The 21,504-nt window shown below is 41.1% G+C and overlaps 2 long non-coding RNA genes across 2 annotated transcripts; one reads left to right on the top strand and one right to left on the bottom strand.

Annotated features, from left to right (window-relative positions):
* Positions 1-12,440: 12,440 nt before the first annotated feature.
* LOC115507762 lies at positions 12,441-21,268 on the bottom strand. The gene is made up of 3 exons (XR_003966787.1): positions 21,256-21,268; positions 13,240-13,247; positions 12,441-12,521 (listed from the first exon to the last, which is right to left on the bottom strand). It is a non-coding gene; the product is annotated as an uncharacterized LOC115507762 (long non-coding RNA).
* LOC115507763 lies at positions 12,468-19,543 on the top strand. The gene is made up of 3 exons (XR_003966788.1): positions 12,468-12,528; positions 18,268-18,272; positions 19,532-19,543. It is a non-coding gene; the product is annotated as an uncharacterized LOC115507763 (long non-coding RNA).
* Positions 21,269-21,504: the final 236 nt, after the last annotated feature.

The following is a 21,504-nucleotide window of genomic DNA, read 5'->3' as shown; positions in this document are numbered from 1 at the left end:
TTCACTTCCCAGATTTGAGTCGCCAGGATCAAGCTGGAAAGCCAAACCTTCCCAGGGGGATTCTGGTGACCCACTTGGCACTTCACGGGGCCTGCACAGACTGTGAGCTTCCTTACGTTACTACCACCGGAATCCTTAGGCACTGCTGCTTGGCCAGAATTGGACCGTGAACCGCAACGTGAATAGGTCAGAGTGGGGGCCGCTCCCACTGCCTCACTTACCTTCTCTTGCCCCAGTCTTATTCATCTACTGCGGCTCCACTTAGAAGTTTTCAGCATGCTATGTGTAAAGTCACATGGCTTTCATACTACTTCACAGGGTTCCCATGAGAATTAAATGATAAAACGCACACAAAAACAACTCTGCAACCATAAAACATTGTTCAGATATTTGTCGTTTTCCCTGTCGTATGAGGAGCGTTGCTCCTTGAGAAACATACAACAAGTGATTAGGAAATACATTGGTGGAAGTTTCTGCAATTCATTCAGTGCTGTTAAAAATAACTGATAAGGAAATAAGGCAAACTAGGCAGGCTTACTTGTACAAGCCATCCAGCGAAGAAGTGTTTTTCCCTCTGAGGCAGATCAAAGTAAAGCAAGGTTTACGGATTCAGCTGTTGCTACTGGACAGCATCTGTTTGGCATGGGTTAAGGGTCAGCTGCTACACCAAGCACATTTAGTTCCAAAGCCTTCGCGAAAGACACTTAGGTCAAGCCAAGATCCTCTGGTGAAAAAGTGATCAGATATGAAATCAAGAAACAAGCCTGGAATATAATACGCTAAAGCGGAAGACCATAAGCCATAGGGTCTGAAGCAGTAATTTTGAGAGTCAGGAATAGAGACAGTGGGAAGAAGATTCATTCAGATTTTGTCAGAAGTCAGACTGTCGGATCCCACTCCCAGAGATTCCGACACGACGGGATGGGGCCTGTGAGCCTGAATTTCTAACAAGCTGTCACATGATGCCACGGCTGCTTGTCTGTGACCCTACACATTGAGTAACAAAAACGAATAACTGTTTTCCTGCCCAGTGTGACGTATTCAAACTGGGCATCCTTATACGTCAATTTCAGTTCTATGAAGACGGTCTACCTAACCAACGAAAGACCTGTCTCCAGAAAGATCTATGAACTACTTGGAGTTATGGTAATTTTCTATTCGGAACTAACAGTACATGGTCTACCCAAGGACAAGATGAAATAAGCAACAAGAGGAAAGCTGTGGTTTTCTATAGTAATAAGAGGCAATCTACAGATAAAAATCATACCCTATTTCTTTGCCAAAAAAGTCTTGAACATGAGTAAGATGGTTTGTACGATTAAGTGAATAATGTCACACTACTTTAAATCTTCAGGGATGGAGCTCAGAGATGGATAACATCTAATCCAATTCCCTTAATTTATATACAGTGACAGAGGTGCTGTGCCCACTGAAGATGAATAGCACAAGGTCATACAGATAATTAAGGGAAGGGCAAAGATCATGATCCACCTATCCTGGTTGTGACTACAGTCTGCTTCCCCACCCAAGAACTGCCTTTCTTGCCAGAAAAGAGCAGGTTACATATATGGTTGGAACCTTCTCTTGGCCTCATCACTGGCAATGATTAGAGTGAAAAGCCTCCTAGCCACTTTAGAAAACATTCTGGGGGCGCCTGGGTGGCTCAATCGGGTAAGCGTCTGACTTCAGGTCGGGTCATAATCTCGCGGTTTGTGGGTCTGAACCTCGTGTTAGACTCTGTGTTGACAGCTCACAGCCTGGATCCTTCTCAGATTCTGTGTCTCCTTCTCTCTCTGCCCCTCCCCCACTCATACTCAGTTTCGCTCTCTCTCAAAACTAAAAAAAATAATTAAAAAATTAAAAGAAAAGAAAAAGAAAACATTCTGGCAGTTCCTTAAATGATCCAACACAGAATTACTGTGTGACCCAACTATTCTACTCCTAGGCTTATATATACCCAAGAGAAATGAAAACGCATGTCCATACAAAAACTTGTACATGAATGTTCATAGCGACATTATTCATCATGGCCAAAAGGCAGAAACTGAAATGTCTGTCAATAGAGGAATGGAAAAACAAAATGTGGTATATCCACTCAATGATATACTATTCATCAATAAAAAGGAATGATGGCACAAAAACAGACACTCAGATCAATGGAACGGAATAGAAAACCCAGAAACGGACCCACAAATGTATGGCCAACTAATCTTTCACAAAGCAGGGAAGAATATCCAATAGAATAAAGAAAGTCTCTTCAGCAAGTGGTGCTGGGAAAACTGGACAGCGACATGCAGATAAATGAACCTGGACCACTTTCTTACACCATACACAACAACAAACTCAAAATCGATGAAAGACCTCAATGTAAGACAGGAAGCCATCAAAATCTTTGAGGAGAAAGCAGGCAAAAACCTCTTTGACCTCAGACGTAGCAACTTCTTCCTCAACATGTTTCCGAAGGCAAGGGAAACAAAAGCAAAAATGAACTATTGGGACCTCATCAATATAAAAAGCTTCTGCACAGCGAAGGAAACAATCAGCAAAACTAAAAAGCAACCGACAGAATGGGAGAAGATATTTGCAAACGACATATCAGATAAAGGGTTAGTATCCAAAATCTATAGAGAACTTGTCAAACTCAACACCCAAAAAACAAATAATCCAGTGAAGAAATGGGCAAAAGACATGAATAGACACGTCTCCAAAGAAGACATTCAGATGGCCAACTGACACATTGAAAAAATGTTCAACACCACTCATCATCAGGGAAATACAAATCAAAACCACCATGAGATATCACCTTACCCCTGTCAGAATGGCTAACATGAACAACTCAGGCAACAACAGATGTTGGCGAGGATGCAGAGAAAGAGATCTCTTTTGCACTGCCGGAGGGAATGAAAACTGGTGCAGCCACTCTGGAAAACAGTATGGAGGTTCCTCAAAAAATTAAAAATAGAACTACCTTACGACCCAGCAATGGCACTACTGGGCATTTATCCAAGGGATACAGGGATGCTGTTTCAAAGGGACACACGCACCCCAATGTTTATAGCAGCACTATCAACAACAGCCAAGGTATAGCAAGAGCCCAAATGTCCATTGATGGATGAATGGATAAAAAAGATGTGGTACATATATACAATGGAGTATTCCTCGGCAATCAAAAAGAATGAAATCTTTCCATTTGCAACTGTGTGGATGGAACCAGCGGGTATTATGCTAGGCGAAATGAGTCAGTCAGAGAAAGGCAAATGTCATATGACTTCACTCATGAGTACTTTAAGAGACAAAACAGATGAACATAAGGGAAGGGAAGCAAAAATAACATAAAAACAGGGAGGGGGACAAAACAGAAGAGACTCTTAAATATGGAAAACAAACAGAGGGTTACTGGGGGGGTTGTGGGAGGAGGATGGGCTAAATGGGTAAGGAGCACTAAGGAATCTACTCCTGAAATCATTGTTGCACTATATGATAACTAATTTGAGTATACATTTTTAAAAAATAACTTAAATAAAAAAATAAAAATAAAAAAATAAAAAGGAATGAAATACTGCTATAGGTACAACATGAATAAACTATGAAAACATGTTAAATGTAAGAACTCAGTTAGAAAAGACCACTATCTGATTTCATATAGTGAAAAAGCACAATAGGGAAATCTAGAGACACAGAAAGGGGATTAGTGGTTTCTTAAGGCTGGGGTGGGGAGGGACGGGGGAATAGGGAAACAACAGTTGAAAAATAAGGGATTTCCATAAAAATCCTAGAAGAGAGCACAGGCAGTAATTTCTCTGACATCAGCTATAGCAACATTTTTCTATATATATCTCCTGAGGCAAGCGAAATAAAAGCAAAAATAAACTATTGGTAGTACATCAAAATAAAAAGCTTCTGCACAGCAAAGGAAAAGATCAACAAAACTAAAAGGCAACCTACTGAATGGGAGAACATATTTGCAAATGACATATCTGAGAAAGGGTTGGTATCCAAATATATATAAAGATCTGATACAACTGAACACTCAAAAAACAAATAATCCAATCAAAAATGGGCAGAAGACATGAACAGACATTTCTCCAAAGAAGGCATATGGATGGCCAACAGACACATGAAAAGATGCTCCACGTCACTGCTCAAGAGGGAAATGCAAATCAAAACTACAATGAGATGTCACCTCACACCTGTCAGAATGGCTGAAGTAAAAAAGACAAGAAACAAGTGTTGGTGAGGATGTGGAGAGAAAGCAACCATCTTGCACTGCTGGTGGGAATGTAAACTGGTGCAGCTGCTAGGGAAAACAGTATAGAGATTCCTGAAAAAGTTAAAAATAGAACTACCCTATGATTCAGTAATTACACTACAGGGTATTTACCCAAAGAATACAAAAATAGGAATCCAAAAAGATATATGCACCCTGTTAATTGCAGCATTATTTACAACAGCCAAATTATGGAATCAGCCCAAGTGTCCATTGATAAATGAATGGATAAAGAAGATATGATGTACATACACACACATGCACACACACATACACACACACACACATACACACACACACTGGAATATTACTCAGCCTTCAAAAGGATGAAATCTTGCCACTTGCAACAACATGGATAGAGCTAGGGAGTATAATACTAAGTGAAATAAGAGAAAGACAAATACCATGTGATTTCACTCATACATGGAATTTAAGAAGCAGAAAAAATGAGCAAAGGTAAAGAGAGAGCGAGAAAGAGAGAGAGAGAGAGAAACCAAGAAACAGATTCTTAACTATAGAGAACAAACTGAAGATCGCCAGAGGGGAGGTGGGTGGGGGTTGGCTAAAATAGGTGAAGAGGATTAAGAGCACATTTATCATGATCAGCGCTGAGCAATTGTATAGAATTGTTGAATCACTATATTGTACACCTGAACCTAATGTAACACTCTATGTTAACGATCCTGGAATTAAAATTAAAAAAAAAAAAAACAAAACTTTACAAAAAGAACAACAAATGCTAAAAAAAATAAGAGGTTTCTTCTTAAGATGCTGAAAATATTCTAAATTTTTTTTTCAACGTTTATTTATTTTTGGGACAGAGAGAGACAGAGCATGAACGGGGGAGGGGCAGAGAGAGAGGGAGACACAGAATCGGAAACAGGCTCCAGGCTCTGAGCCGTCAGCCCAGAGCCCGACGCGGGGCTCGAACTCACGGACCGCGAGATCGTGACCTGGCTGAAGTCAGACGCTTAACCGACTGCGCCACCCAGGCGCCCCAAGATGCTGAAAATATTCTAAAATTGACTATGGTCATAGTTGCACCTGTGAATATACTAAAAACTATTGAATTGTATACTCTACATGAATTGTACGGTATACGAATTATATCTAACATGAAGATGTTAAAAAAGCTTATTTCACGCAGAATTACCATTCGAGCATAGGTAATACTCTATTACCATTAGAGTATTTAAATCTACTAAGAGATTTAAAGGGCCCCATGACAAAAATCACCCACGAACATGCTTCCTAGCTCTGAACTTAGACAACTTGTCATTAAGGACCATGTTTCTTGTGCGGAGACTACCCAAGTGAATAAAAACACATCCTGGACACCCCAGCACATTTATTTTCTTGCTTCATCTCTTGACATTGACACTTGGAGAATATCATTCATTAGTCACTCCTTCTCTAAATGGCAACATTATTTTCAGTAATAAACATGCAATCATCAGTAGTAACTATGTTTTCTTGGTTCATTTGTTTTGAAACACAACAAATTTTAACTTTTGAACAAGTTGCTCAAATTTGAACTTTTCAAGAAGTTATTCAAGTGCCTCTTTAAAGATGCTTGTACAAAGTAAACAAACAGATGGGATATGGAGTAAAATACTTACACTTTCTAAACAAAAAATATGATTCTTTGGAGTTCATACCATTTAATTGTTTTAAATTTAAAAAAAAAATTTTTAACGTTTATTTATTTTTGAGACAGAGAGAGACAGAGCATGAACGGGGGAGGGTCACAGAGAGAGGGAGACACAGAATCGGAAACAGGCTCCAGGCTCTGAGCCGTCAGCACAGAGCCCGACGCGGGGCTCGAACCCACCGACCGCGAGATCGTGACCTGGCTGAAGTCGGACGCTTAACCGACCAAGCCACCCAGGCGCCCCTAATTGTTTTAAATTTTAAACACAGGAGCACCTGGGTGGCTCATTCCGTTAAGCTGTCAGATTCTTGGTTTTGGCTCAGGTCACGATCTCACGATTGGCAGGCTCAAGCCCCGCGTCGGGCTCCATGCTGACAGTGCAAAGGCTGCTTAGGATTCTTTCTTTCTCTCTGTCCTTCCCCTGCTCGCTCGTGCTCACGCTCTCTCTCTCTCTCTCTCAAAACAAATAAATAAACAGAGGCACCTGGGTGGTTCAGTCAGTTAAGCATCCGACTTCAGCTCAGGTCATGATCTCACGATTTGTGGGTTCGAGCCCCGCAACGGGCTCTGTGCTGACAGCTGGGAGCCTGGAGACTGCTCCGGATTCTGTCTCTCTCTCTCTCTCTCTCTCTCTGCCCCTCCCCACTTGTGCTCGGTCTCTCTCTCTCTCTCTCTCTCTCTCTCTCAAAAATAAATATTAAAATTCTTTTAAATGAATAAACATTAAACAATTTAAACACAAAACTCTAAGTTTTATTTAGAATTACTATTTACATGTGAACTGCAAAAGTTCTGTTTCTTTTTTACGACAGTTAAGTCATCTATGTCCTACGATTATTGTGTACTTTGACTCTACCACTTGACTGCAGGAATACTTAATGCCACAGGTTTGCAAACAAACATCGTGCCTAAAGTAAGCTTGAAAACTTCTAAATTGTGTTGAGACTACTCATGAAACGACTATGTGCAGCTGAGTACACATGTGTCTGGGATGATAACACACCTGGGCATTCTCCTTATTAACTTCCAGGTGGAATAAAGTGCATATTAAAAATAAATAAGTGCGGGCCACCTGGGTGGCTCAGTCGGTTAAGTGTCCGACTTCGGCCCAGGTCATGATGTTACGGTTCGTGAGTTCAAGCCCTGCTGTCAGCGCAGAGCCTGCTTCAGGTCCCCTGTCTCCCTCGCTCTCTGCCCCTCCCCAGCTTGTCCCCTGCCCTCTCTCTCTCAAAATAAATAACTAAACTTAAAAAAGGATGAAAACAAATAAAGGCGTGCTAAATTGAAGTTAACATATCTATTATTAAAACAGCAGTATCCGCAGAAGTTGCTTAAAACTTAGGACAATGAAAGGCTTTGCCATTGTTTAGACGCGCTGGCACATGGTGACGACAGAGAGGAGATTGATTTTAGTCAGTCGTACCACTGTTTTGGGTTCTTCATGGACAAGCACCCCCTTTTGCCTACACTCAGGGCGGGCTGCTCCCAACCACCTGCCCTGGCTATCCACCGCCCCACCTCCCTCCCGTACCCAGCAGACGCGCAGTTAATCATTGTTTCCATGCAATGGACCTAACTAAACCCAGCTAGAGCTCTCAATCGCTCCCTACTGTTTAACAAGAATAAACAATCAAATAAAAATGAGAAAAATTTAAGTTGCTAAGTAAATAAACTCCGCTGGTCCAATTAGAATGAAAAATCAATATAAAACCCCACACAGTCAATTGGAAGCCGCCAAAACACAAGACATATCTAGTTAAAATTGATCTTTAGGATTCAATTTCTGTTTTTATTTTTTTACTGTTTATTTATGTCTTTATTTTTGAGAGAGAGAGATAGAGGGCAAGCAAGGGGGCAGCAGAGAGACGGAGACCCCAAGCAGGCCCACGCTGTCAGCACAGAGCCTGACAAAAGGCTCGATCTCGCCAACTGTGAGATCATGACCTGAGTTGGAACCAAGAGTCGGACCCTTAACCAAGTGAGCCACCCAAGCGCCCTAGGATTCAATTTCCAAAGAAGCCTGTACTTCATTGGCCAGAGTCACAATCAAGGGAACTATAAAAGTTTGTTACTTCATTAAAAAAAAAAAATATATCCATGTATATATTCATATATATCCATATATATCCATATATACTCATATATATCCATACTCATATATATCATATATTCATATTCATATATATCATATATTCATATTCATATATATCATATATATTCATATATATCATATATATTCATATATGTTCATATATATTCATATATATTTATATATGTTCATATATATTCATATATATTTATATATATTCATATATATATTCATATATATTTATATATATTCATATATATATATGAAATGGCAGCTTAGGAAATTTTTGGACAGGTGACATTTGGTTTGAAGACATTTTGACTCAGTTCCTTCGGTTAGCTTAGAGGAGTAGATAATATGATTATAGAAATGGAAGGGAAAATTAGCAAAGAGATGAAATGTGTAATTTAGTCACGCTATTCTTGGTTTTTTCCTTCTGCCTTACATATGCTTTAATTCAAGGACAGCAATATGCTTCAGGAATAGAAAAACAGGGCAATACTATTGTGAGTGCCTATAGCACGTAATAGTCCCTTAGGAGTCATCCTTGACCCGGGGCACCTGGGTGGCTCAGTCGGTTGAGTGTCTGACTTCCCCTCAGGTCATGATCTCACAGTTCGTGGGTTGGAGCCCCGCATCCAGCTCTGTGCTGATGGGTCAGAGCCTGGGGCCCGCTTTAGATTCTGTGTCTCCCTCCTTCTCTATCCCTACCCTGCTCGCACTCTGTCTCTCTCTCTCAAACATAAACATTCAAAAAAGAGTCATCCCTGTTCTAATACACAAAGAGGTTATCATTTATATTGCCTGATCACTTTTTAGCGACTTTGCCAAAATTACTCGCTTCAATTCCAGAACTGAGCCTAGTGATGCTGGGATTATGAAAAAAAAAAATTACACAGATACTCACGGGATACTCATGAGACATGATTCTGGTTAGTAGTTTACAAACAAGTAATAAGTAAAGTTTCTGGAACACCTCTGTAAAGGGCATGGAGGCAGGTGCCATATACAGTGTCATGGTTCCCGTTGGGCCTCCTTCTTTCCCTGGGTCGGGAACAGGAGAAAGAGCCCCATTTTTATCTTTAGCGACTTCAAATACTTTCCCAGCAAAGACAGAAACCTGGTGACAGAGATTAGGCCATAATGGCTCCACTTCTTTAGAACTGGTATTTGGGTCAAGTCAACACGAATGGGCATGGAGGAGGGCACCTGTTGGGGATGAGCACTGGGTGTTGTATGGAAACCCATTTGACAATAAATTTCATATTAAAAAAGTAAAATAACAATAAAAAAATACAACAAAGAAGCACGAATGGGCCAAGGAAACAGGGATGAATAACGTATTTATATAGGTAATAAATAAAATTATTTATGGGATTTAGGCCATCTAGGGCACCATCATCTTGGAAGGCTTGCATTTCTTCTCACGGTTTCCAGGGTTCTGTGGCGTCTGTTGCAGGCAGAGGGTGGAATGTGAGTATTTAAGGGCAAGGCCTGGGAGGGGCTAACATTACTTCTGACAAAACACCCCCCCACCCCTACTGGCCAGTGCCACGTCACATGGCCCCAAGCTAGGCTAAGCAATGTAGCCTTTCCGTAAGGTCAGAAATACAAAAAAGAAATGGGAATTGTTCAACGCAGCACAGCCTTTGCCCTGTAAGTTTATAATCTGATTTCTCGATTTTCAACCTTCTATGATACCTACTGATTTCCTACAATAGAACACAAAGGTATAAATCACAAACCACTTTCCCCTCAATTACCATGACCTCCAATACTTTCTCTCCTCCCACACTTCCCTTTTCTCTACTCTTCCAAAAACGTTACATTGCAAATGCTGGATAAATACGTATTTAATACGTAAATTGTTACGATGATGTAGGGTTTATCGATGGGCCACAAAGTGTGCTTTGATGTTTTCTTTGTTGTACACACTTCTGTTTTCCCTGGAGTTAGTTAATAATTGCTGCATTTTCTTTTAGTGTAATGTGGACTACTTGCTGATTTATCCCTAAGCTCACAACAAAAGTTTAATTTCCTCTCGGTACTTTCCAACACATCAAGCCAATTACCAGCAACATGTTTTAGAGGGTGAGGAGATAGCCTTTCTGGGATCCTCTGTCTGCCTACTCCAATTTGGACTGGTTTTTCTGTAGGCCTGCACAAGGCCATCCTGAAAACTATCCTTCCCCACCTTCCTGTGGAATCGCCCTACACCTCTCCTGTGTTAGAGCCTCTGTCTTCTGCATCCACTATCTTTTCTCGTTTTATTTCCTTATCTTGGTGGGTATTTATTTCCTTACCTTATCCTCCAGTAGCTTTCAGAGAAGACGCCTTTAAAGTACATCTTTAGGGAGTGCGTATCTGAAAACGTCTTTATTCTCCTCCCCCCCCCCCCCGTCAGTACACTGGCAAGGGATAGAATTCTAGTTTGGAAATCATTTTCCCTCAGAATTTTGCATGTAATTCTCCAATGTCTCCTGAATTGCTTCTCCTTTTGCTTCTGCCAAGTCGGACGGCGTTCTCATTGTCAATCTGTTCTGTTACCTGTTTTGCTTGTTTGTTTTTGTTTTTTAGCTCTGAGGGTTGTTAGGGTTTTCTCTTTACCTATGGCAGGCATTCTGAAATCTTGCACTTAGGTATCAGTGTGGGTAATTTTACATCGACACCACAATACTTGAGCGTTCATTTGCAAACTAACATCCTTCACTTGTGCAGATGGACTCTCGTATTTTTATTTTTCTAATTCCCTCGCTGTTTTATTGGTTCTTTCTTTCTGTACCTCCTGTTTGTAAGGTATCAGATATCCTAAAGTAATTTTCCAATTTTCTTTTCTCTCCTATTTTCCAGCTCTTTTCCTTCTTGTTCGGCTGTCGACATTTCCAGGGGCTCTTTGTTAGGCTTTGAACTATAAAAATGGCATCCTGTCCTTGTTGTACGGAAGCCAATCTTCTCATATGCTGCTGAGGATGTTTAAAAAGGTGTTTAAAAAGTCTTCCCATGTTCCCCACTTTGCAACCATTTGTTTTGGTCTGTGTCTTTTATGCTTGAGGCTTCCCTCAAATGCTAGGAATTCTTGGCTGATGTTTATATATACACGATACAGGCACTCAAACGTTGGCCGATAGCTCTACATTTAGGGGTGGGGGTGGGCCGATTGGGCACATTTTCCCTTAGATTTTAGTAGTTCTGCCTGGTACATCAACAGTGACTTTCCAGCCATATATTCACATCATAATCACGTAGGGAGCTTTAAACCTCATAATTCACAAGGTGTTATCTTCAGATATGCTGATTTCATTCCTTCGCAGGGAAGCCTGGGTATTAGGATTTTTCTAAAGCTCCCCAGATGATTCTAATGTGCAGTCAAGGTTGAGAGTCACTGTGAGAGAAAGTTCTGGTTCAGCCTCGCCAGAGTATACCTCCTGTGTCCTAGGGGTCCCGGCTTCATGGAGTATGGAGGGGACCTAGCTCTCTATACAGCCATTACATATCCTTTCCTTTTCAGTCCTACCTGTACCTATGCCTTAATTAGTACTTTGAGCCTGTAATCTCAGAACCTTTCTGGACTTCTGTAGCATCCATCAGTTAGTTTCTGGATCGTGCTGTCCACACTGTGTGAATTTAGCTTTCTCGAGTCTTCTCAGCCAGTTAATACGCACCACCTTCCTTCCACCTTCTGGCACTTGGTTGCGATGCTTCATCCTTTTGTTCTTGTGGAACATGCCATTTTCTTCTCTTCACTGCCATTTCACTGTTGTTTCGGGAGGGAGAAAGGTAAATGTATACGGTACATATGCTTAGGTGAATTCGTCACCTTCCTCACCAAACCAATTCTTACTCATGCTTCGGATTTCTACTTTTCCTTCCTCGGACAAGCCCTTCCTGGCTGAGCCATCCAAGTTTGCTTTCGACAGCGTCACCTCTCCCAACATCGGTCTTCCATCAAGGAGGTTTTGGGCAAGATCTAGGAGTTCCAGCAGATTCCCTTGCCAGAATTCCCTGAATGGCAAAGGGAAAATAACAGAATGAGGACCCCCACGATCAAGGATGGGTGTGTCCAGCAAAAACACCTAATTTCAATCATTTCAGCTGTGAGATATGTGCTCTTATTGTTTCCTAGATGTTCTACAAAGGGCAATTTAAATTTTAAAAGTTCGTTTGCAGAGGATTTTTCTGGCACGTCCACAGCACAGAGATATTCACACAATGAGTACTCGGTGAAACCATTTAAAAACTTTTAGATTTGTTTCTTGGATCTGGAGTGAAATTCGAATAGCTAGTTGTGTACCTTCTGCCTAACAGGCCCAGTGTGCATGTGTGGGTGTGTATGTGTATCTGTCTGGCCGTGTGCATGTGTGCTGTATGCTTACAATTTCTTTTTTTCTGCTTTTACTTTTATTTGTATTTGTTTTATGCAGAATTTATTCTCCGGCCAGAAGTTTTTATTTCTTCAGTGTCTTCTGGGATATCGTTTTCTTCTGTGCAACCTCCTCTTCTGGATTAGGAACAATCTGCTCTGTTTCAGTAGGGATCATACCGGGGTGGCAGGGAGAGCTCATGAGTGGGTTACTCCAACCATGAACCCTGTGAGTTCTATGCCACATCTTGGGGGCTTTATTCACCTGGATGTGCTCAGTGACCAGAGAATCTACATCTAACCCCTGAAGTTAAGCACTACTCTCTGTGTTTTTATTTATTTATTTATTTTCAGAGACAGAGAGAGAGAGCGCGCGCGCGCACGCACACGCGCCTCTGAGCGAGCAGGGGAGTGGCAGAGACAGGGATTGAGAATCCCAAGCAGGCTCCACGGTGACTATGGAACCCCACTCAGGGCTATGAACCCGCGAGAGCAAGACCTGAGGCAAAATCGAGAGTCGGTCACTTAACCGACTGAGCCCCCCAGGCGTCCCCGCTCTCTGCATTCAGCAGAAAAATTCAGCACTCTTTTGGGGCCAGTGACCGTGCGTCCAGCCCCCCGTGTTGGACCTGGCCACACCTACCAACTTCACCTGTGTAGGGACAGAATGGCACACATTGCTTCCACAAGGTGACATCTTTCAGATACTTGGTGGTTTTTCAGATATGCATACCCTTGATGGGCTGGGCAGTTTCACGTGTGCTCTTAAAGTGAACATGAAGACTTGAGCCTCTTGATTTGCATGATTTCGTAGGGTTTTCTGGCTCAAGTGAACAGTAAACCATTTTCAGAGATCACCTCAGGCCGCTTACAGGAAGAGCTACACTTAGGATTTCTAAGGATAGGATTTTTGTATAGTTCTTGATTTAAAACAAAAAAAAAACCCTCAACTTTTAAACTACATTTTGGAATAGTCAATGCAAAGATACAAAACAGTATAACGCGGAAAGCTTTTCTGTCTCTAACCACTCAGTTCCCCTAGAGTCAACAAGATCCATTTCTCCCAGAAACGTGTAAACTTACAAATGTTATGCTTCCTAAACACACGTTGCAGCCAATGACACACACCCATGTGTGCTTTACTTTTTACACTTTACAATATATCTTAGAAGTCATCCCACACTCTTTCACATAGTTGATTCATTTTTTTCTAATGGTGGCACAATATTTCCCTGGGTGGATATATCAGAATTTCCTCAGCTGATCCCTTATTAATAGGTACATGTGAAAACGCCTTTAATAACCTAGTTTTATTTGTACAACATAATGATTTAATATATATTGCAAAATGATTACTCTAGTAAATCATTACTCTAGTAAATCCATCACCACACATAGTTAAAATCATGTTTTCTTGCGATGGGAACTTTTAAGATCTACTCCTTTAGCAACTTTCCAATTTGCAATTCAGTGTTATTAACTATAGTCACCATGCTGTACGTCCCCAGGACTTATTTACTTTATAACTGTACGTTTGTACCTTTGACCCCCTTCACCCATTTTGTCCCCTACTCCTCCTATTCCCCACTCCCAGTCTGGAAACCACCAATCTGTTCTATCTTTTTTTAGATTTCACATGTAGGTGAGATCATACAGTACGTGTCTTTCTCTGTTTGACCTATTTCACTTTGCATAATGCCCTCAAGGTCCATCCGTGTTGTCACAAACACACATATGAAAATTCTGTTTTCAATACTGCTATTACGAATGGCATGGTAATAATAAAGCAGTATAGACAATTTGTGCTTTTCATTAATCTCATTTAATGTCTAACTGATCTTATAAAAGGTAAAATGATGTTCTTTAAAAAAAAAATCACTACGGCTACAACATGGTGAACAGACTATGGGAGATAAGAGCGTAAGGAGAGAAATGAGTTAGGAGGCCCCTGCACTAGTCCAGGTGACAGAATGAAGGCAGCTGGTCTTAGAGTGACAGCAGAGGGGCCAAGTTGGACATTTTTTATTTTATACTAATAGGTAAACTTGCCATCAAGGGCATTGGATATGCAAAACTAGAGTTAACAAGTAAAATGTGTGTTGGAAACTCGTATTTGGAAGCTATCGGCAAAGAGATGGAAAGTGGCCCTGGGCACTGGATAGGATCACTAATGGTGAGAACATGGGGTGAGATGGGTAAGGTTCAAATGGTAGGCTCAGAGAAAGGACATTTGTACTATGGGAGCAGAGAATAAATTATCTAAGGAGGATAGAAGGGAATATTCAGAGAAGTAGGAATAAAATCAGGAGGATATATTATCATGATATCCAAGGAAACGGTGCTTTGAAAGGGAGGAAATCACCAACATTTTTTTTTTAATTTCCAAAAAAAATACCAAAAGAGAGACCTCTCCTGTACTTTATTCAAGACCTTCACAAGACCTTCACAGCGCACTTAACTTTCCCTTTCGTATCGCTTTTCTTTTTGGTTTGTGACGCTAATTTAAACACGTGGTTCTTTAGGTAATTCTGTCTCTCCCCTAGAATGTAAACTCTGCGAAGGCAACAAAAATGACCGTGTCGTTCACCAGCACCAAGCTGATGACGAACGTGTTTGATGAGCGTTTGTCACCAGCACATTGCAAAGAGCTTGGCAAACGCCAGGTGGTGAAACATTAACGGAAGAAGTGATAGATAAAAATGAGGCAGAAAAAAGGTCAGCGGGTGGAATAACTGAAGCCAATGGTTACCCCACCGGAGGGATTCTCACAGAGAGACTGGGATGGCAACGAGATGGGATAGATGGAGGAGAATGTGAGAGATGAGTGCATGGGAAGCAAGTGTAGACTACTCTACTGAAGAATTTGGCTGTGAAGGAGGAGAGAGGTGGGGCAGGAACTGGAAAGCAAAGGAGAACCGAAGGAGGCAGAATGGTATCTTCACCATCAAAACAAAAATTTCACTGTGATATATCAATTCATATAGCTACCTGTCCTGTCCCGGAAATAATCTTTTTCTCTTAGAACGTAGGAAGAGCCTGGGGCACCTGGGTGGCTCAGCTGGCTAAGCACCCAACTTCAGTTCAGGTCATGATCTCGCTGTTTGTGGGTTCGAACCCCATCGGGATCTGTGCTGACAGTGTGGAGCCTGGAGCCTGCTTTGGATTCTGTGTCTCCCTCTCTCTCTACCCCTCCCCCACTCACACTCTGTCTCCCTCTGTCAAAAATAAATAAATATTAAAAAAATTAAAATTTATATGGAAAATCAAAGGAACTAGAATAGTTAAAAAAAAAAAAGGGGGGTGCCTGGTTGGCTCACTCGGTTGAGCGTCTGACATTGGTTCAGGTCGTGATCTCACAGTTTGTGGGTTTGAGCCCCACAGTAGGCTCTGTACTGACAGCTCAGAGCCTGGAGCCTGCTTCGGATTCTGTGTCTCCCTCTCTCTCTGCCCCTGTCCCGCTCACGCTCTGTCTCTCTCAAAAATAAATAAACATTAAAAAATTAAAAAAAAAAAGTAGGAAGAATCTGATTCTTATGTTAGTACCAGAAATTCTGCAACCTGAGCATCTCCTTTGTGCCCTTTGTAACAATTAAAATGGTACATGACACTGATGACCGTGAATTTGCATCCTTTCCCAGCGGAGACAATGCAATTAGCTGTAGGCAGATGTTAGAGGGTCTGGGACAGTGTTCGTGTAGCTGTCTCTGGAGGGGTATATTCAATAACCTGGGGCGCTGCCATTTCCTTCCTCTCTCCTGTAATTTAACCATCTAAAAGCCCCCAATGCTTTTTTTTTTTAACTTGTGACGGAGAGACCGTAAATGAATATATTTGAGATCATTTTAAATTCTCTAATAATATTACAGCATTAAAAGACCTCACCTGAATCTTGAGTAAATGTAAAGGTAACTGATGACATTTATGTGAATAGTTCAGGCTCCAGTCAGGACTGCAAGTATACTCAAAAGGAAAGGGGCTGGTCTCAGAGTTACCTTCTCTTTCTGTTGGAATATGTTACTAATTTTGCTTTTTTTTTTAAAAAAAAATTGTGTATGTTTTCTTAATCTATTTTGAGACAGACGGAAAATGTCAGCGGTGGGGGTGGGGCAGAGAGAGAGGGAGACAGAGAATCCGAAGCAGGCTCCAGGCTCCGAGCTGTCAGCACGGAGCCCGACGCGGGGTTCGAACTCAAGAACCACGAGATCATGACCTGAGCCGAAGTCAGACGCTTAACCGACTGAGCCACCCAGGCACCCGGGAAGACCTTACTAATTTTGAAGCTAAAGTACGTTTGTGTGCTTTGATTACCTTGGTTGTTAAGCATCCCGTATGAAACAACAGTGCAGGAAATTATCGCTCGAACTGTACGAATACCTGAACAGAGTTAACACCTCATCACTGCGAGGTCTGTGCCTGCACTAGCCTTAAATTTAGCAGCTAGGAGCCAACTGCAGTAATCTCTGACCTGCTTAGAATGAACTGGATTCTGCCTTTGAGGATCATGAGAATTTTATATTCCAATAAAGTGAATCATCTTTAACTTTTTCTTGAGTTCATTCACCTCTGCCACTTTTTCAAAGGATATATTCTTCAAACATTTTCCTCTGCAATTAATCATGACTAGCAAACTCTAAGCTGAATGGAATAATGGCTATCTGCTCAGGCTGGTTTCAAATTCACTCAAATTATTTTCTGAATTGCTTATGTATCCTGTCAGCCATGACTGGTCCCTTTCAGATACTATTATTATAATACTTTCTGCTCTCAGGAGATGGAGATATTAAAGCCACAGACACCATTAGAACAATTTTAGCAAACATATTCAACCATCGTTCCCAGATGTGCCAACAATGAATCTGAATTTTATCATTTTATTTCTTTCCTCGGCTTTTTCTGATGTCTGCTTCAAAGACTTGGAGATTAGGCTACGTGTCACCCGGGCGTCCTTGAATGAGTTATTCTAATGAACCGTGTTCTCTAAAAATGAGAGATAATAGTATCGAGCTCATGGAATTTTGAAATGACAAAATGTGTCCAAAATAGTTAGAACTTGGCTCCTGAAAAGAATCAAGCATTTCATAAACATTTAGCTGAAGATGGATTATTTCCTGGAAAATAACAAACATGTGCTTAACTGTATTACTGATCCTAAAATAATATACGCTCACTGTGGAAAACGTGATAAACAAAACATACAAATCAAGACCGTCTGTAGCACCACCAGACGGATAGAATCATGACTAACACACGGGTGTGTTAAGTGGAAAGAAAGTAGGTGAAGTCCTGAGCCCTACAGCCTAGCACTGAAGTGGTCAAAACGCAACTATATTGTAGTCAGATATATGTAATTGGTACAAAACTTTGCAATACGGTGATATTGCAATAACGGTGCAATAAGGTGATAAAAGATAGCCCTTCAGAATACCTACATTTTATCTCTACGTATATTTATCTACAAGAACATCTACATCGTCAGGGATAGTATGGTTGTAAGTGGCAGGCAAATCTTTCGGTGGACACTGAAGATTTCCTTCTAGAAGGAGGACTGATTGCTTCATCTCACATCACGGGGTACTGTCACAGCCTGGTGCAAGGCGACTGGGGGTCAACATCTGAGGAGCAGGCATATTCTCCTCTCGTCTGTTCTTAACTCCGAGAAATGAAAAGTCTATCTCACTGTAGTGTTTTCGTCTACCAGGGTTTTTGGAGAGATTAGGATTACCAAGGATGGGGAGGGTAGTATAAGGAGTGTAACTGCCGGGTACCGCGACCTTGCCGTGGGACAAAGGGAAGCGAGTCTCTACACTGTAGGCAGTGCTATTTCCTACATCCGGTGGGCTTGCTGTGACCCGTACGAATTACACAGGCTCCGAACTGTGCGTAGGAACCTTGAGGCTCAGCCTTGGTTTGGGGGCACCAGACTCGCGACATCAATCATTTGAGTCTCTGGAGACACCTGCCACTCACCCTGTTGTGTGATCTCAGGCAGGTTACCCTACCTCTCTGAGCTGCAATTTCCTTCAATCAAGACTCTTGCTTGCAAGCGACGGCAATTTAATGTAAAGTTGGGTAAATAAAAAGGAAATGTATTGCCTCTGAGATAATATGAGGATAACTAACATCTGTCGGGAACTCTGTTTGCTGAAGCCTATTCTAACGGTAATTGCTTATTTAATCTGTCCACAGTTTTATACAACAGGTTGTGTCGTTATTTCTGTCTTAGAGATAAGGAAACCGAGGCATCAAGGCAGTGCCCAAAAATATGCAGTTAGCGAGCATGAGGCTGGGACTCAAATTGATAGCAGATAATAAACAGCTGTTGAATAAATACATGGACTGCCAGAAAGTAACCAGCATAAATAGAGGAGTTGTCTGGAAGTAATAAAACATTTACAAAGCCAAAAGCATCACTTTGTTTCCATCTGATCCACTCAGTTTATTTCTGTTTCGTAGTAACAGCAGGATCCTTATCCTCTCCTATCTTGGTTTCTGGTCACCAGACAAGCCAGTGTACTAAGAGGCTGTATCATTACTGGGATTAACACGTGTAGCGGGTTCTACAGATAAGGAATCGCCAGCTCCATGTCATGTATGAGATGGGAAGCAAAGCAATTATTCAGTTTCAGTGTAACTACCGTTCAAGATGCATTTGGAGCACAAGGCCTTTCAATAATAAGAAAAACACGTCCTGAGTCAAAAACAACCAGGAGGATTTGCCTCTACCTATCAAGAGATCTCTGCATTTCCTTCAACTTTTTGTTGAATTTTTTTTATTTATACTATTATTTATTTATACCTATTTATACTTTGCCTTCTTTCAAAACGAATTTGAAGTGTATGAGGCATTTTTTTAAGGTTCCAAGTCTTGTCTAAAAAGGCCACCTTGTGATAAAAAGCTTCTGCACAGCAAAGGAAACAATCCACAAAACTAAAAGGCAACCAATGGAATGGGAGAAGGTATCCGCAAATGACATATTCGATAAAGGGTTAGTATCCAAAATCTGTAAAACACTTACCAAACTCAACACTCAAAAAACAAATAATCCAGTAAAGAAATGGGCAGATGACATGAATAGACACTTTCCCAAGTAGACATCCCAATGGCTGACAGACACATGAACAGATGCTCAATATCACTCATCACCAGGGAAATACAAATCAAAGCCACACTGAGATACCACCTCACACCTGTCAGATGGCAGTTCTTTTTTTCACTACTAGGTATTTACCCAAAGGATACAAAAATACAGATTCGAAGGGGTATATGCGCCCTGATGTTTATAGCAGCATTATCGACAATAGCCAAACTAAACGTCCACCGACTGACGAACGGATAAGGAAGATGTCGTGTATACACACAATGGAATATTACTCAGCCAACAAAAAGAATGAAATCCTGCCATTTTCAACGACATGGATGGAACTAGACTGTATGCTACACGAAATAAGTCAGTCAGAGAAAGACAAATACCGTATGATATCGCTCATATGTGGAATTTAAGAAACATAACAGATGAACATATGGGAGGATGGAAAAAAAGAAAAGAGAGGGAAGCAAACCATGATAGACTCTTAATGCTAGAGAACAAACTGAGAGTTGCTGGAGGGAGGTGGGTGGGGGATGGGTTAGATGGGTGATTGGTATTAAGGTGGGCACTTGTTATGATGAGCCCTGCATGTTATATGTAAGTGATGAGTCACTAAATTCTACTCCTGAAACCAATATTGCACTATACATTAACTAGCTACAATTTAAATAAAAGCTTGAAAAAAAAGCCCACCTGGCAGATGCCCCACTTAGAATATAACAGAAAGTTATCATAAAGCCAAGCTAAAATGTGCACACACTGAAAGTATGAAAGAGGTAACAGTAAAAAGCAACCAAGGTAAAAGGAAAAAACTACAGACAAAAATACCACAAGGGAGAGACTTCCTTAGCTAAATTATAATAACTAACAACAGTATACAATTCCCTGAGGTTCAATATTGCAATAATTCACTGAATAACTACCGTGTAGTAAAAACTTTTCACATGTCAACAATTCAACAATTTCTTAACGTGTCTTTTAGGTGCCAGGCTCAGTTCTAGGAGCCAGGGATACAAGAACATAAAATAGCTTCTCCTCAAAGAGCTTACGTTTTAGCAGGGGGTGCACAAAACGAGGAAGAAGGTGGGATATTCAGTATGTTAGATAGCAGTAATGCTCACAATAGTTTTAAGAAGTGAGTTATTATCTCACATTTCACAAAAGGAACATACAAACTAGGTTAGCTGTAATTTCTCGCTGCCAATTTTATTTCCAACCTATAGTATTTTGACATTTACACACTATTCCTGAAACAATTCCTTGCAGCTTAAACGGGAGATAGACTTATTTATATTGGAAATGTCACCTATACAGCATTCAATAGGATTTTTCCCCCCAAGGGGCACTGAGAGCTAATTAACTAATCAAGCATAGTTCACTGAATAGTAAACCGGGACCTTGTATCTTTTTCAGTATTTCACCTTGATCTAACAACACTATTGACCCTCAAAGCCCGGAAAGTGCAGCACTCAAATGAAACAACTGCTAGACTTTTTCCTGTAAAGTCTAGAAGGTTCGGTAACTTTTTTATCTTCTTTCAAACATGCTGTGGTTCATCTAGGTTTAATTATTTGACCGAAGAAAAAAACACTCTACACATAGGTCATAATGTTACCTTAAAGGGTACTTAAGACCTCAAAGTATTTCCCCAAACTGTCTTTATGTTGCCACAACGGCGAATCCTGCTGCTTACCCAACAACCAACGTCCATTCCCATCCCCAATGTCCCTTGATGGCAAAGCACAATTTACATACTAGAGGCTGACAGAGGCCCATGAAGGCAATTTACCCACCATGGACCACACAGTCTGAGTCTTAACCTCTGTTCCTTCTCACGTTGCCTACATTCTAGCCATAATGGAACTTCTGAGCTTCCCGAGATATGTCATGTTCCTTCATGTTCCTTCGTGTTCACATGCTGTTCCCTCTACATGGAACATGGTTCTTCCACATCTTAACTTGGCTAAACCCTTAAACCACGTTCAACCCAGCTTGGGACCTCAGTACTTCAGGCTGGGATGGGTGGTCTTAGCATGTGTTCCTACAGCA

Source organism: Lynx canadensis, chromosome X (assembly GCF_007474595.2).
Source record: "Lynx canadensis isolate LIC74 chromosome X, mLynCan4.pri.v2, whole genome shotgun sequence".
Lineage (NCBI taxonomy): Eukaryota > Metazoa > Chordata > Mammalia > Carnivora > Felidae > Lynx > Lynx canadensis.
Note: the sequence above shows the minus strand (reverse complement) of the source record. Positions and strands in the feature narration are given on the sequence as shown.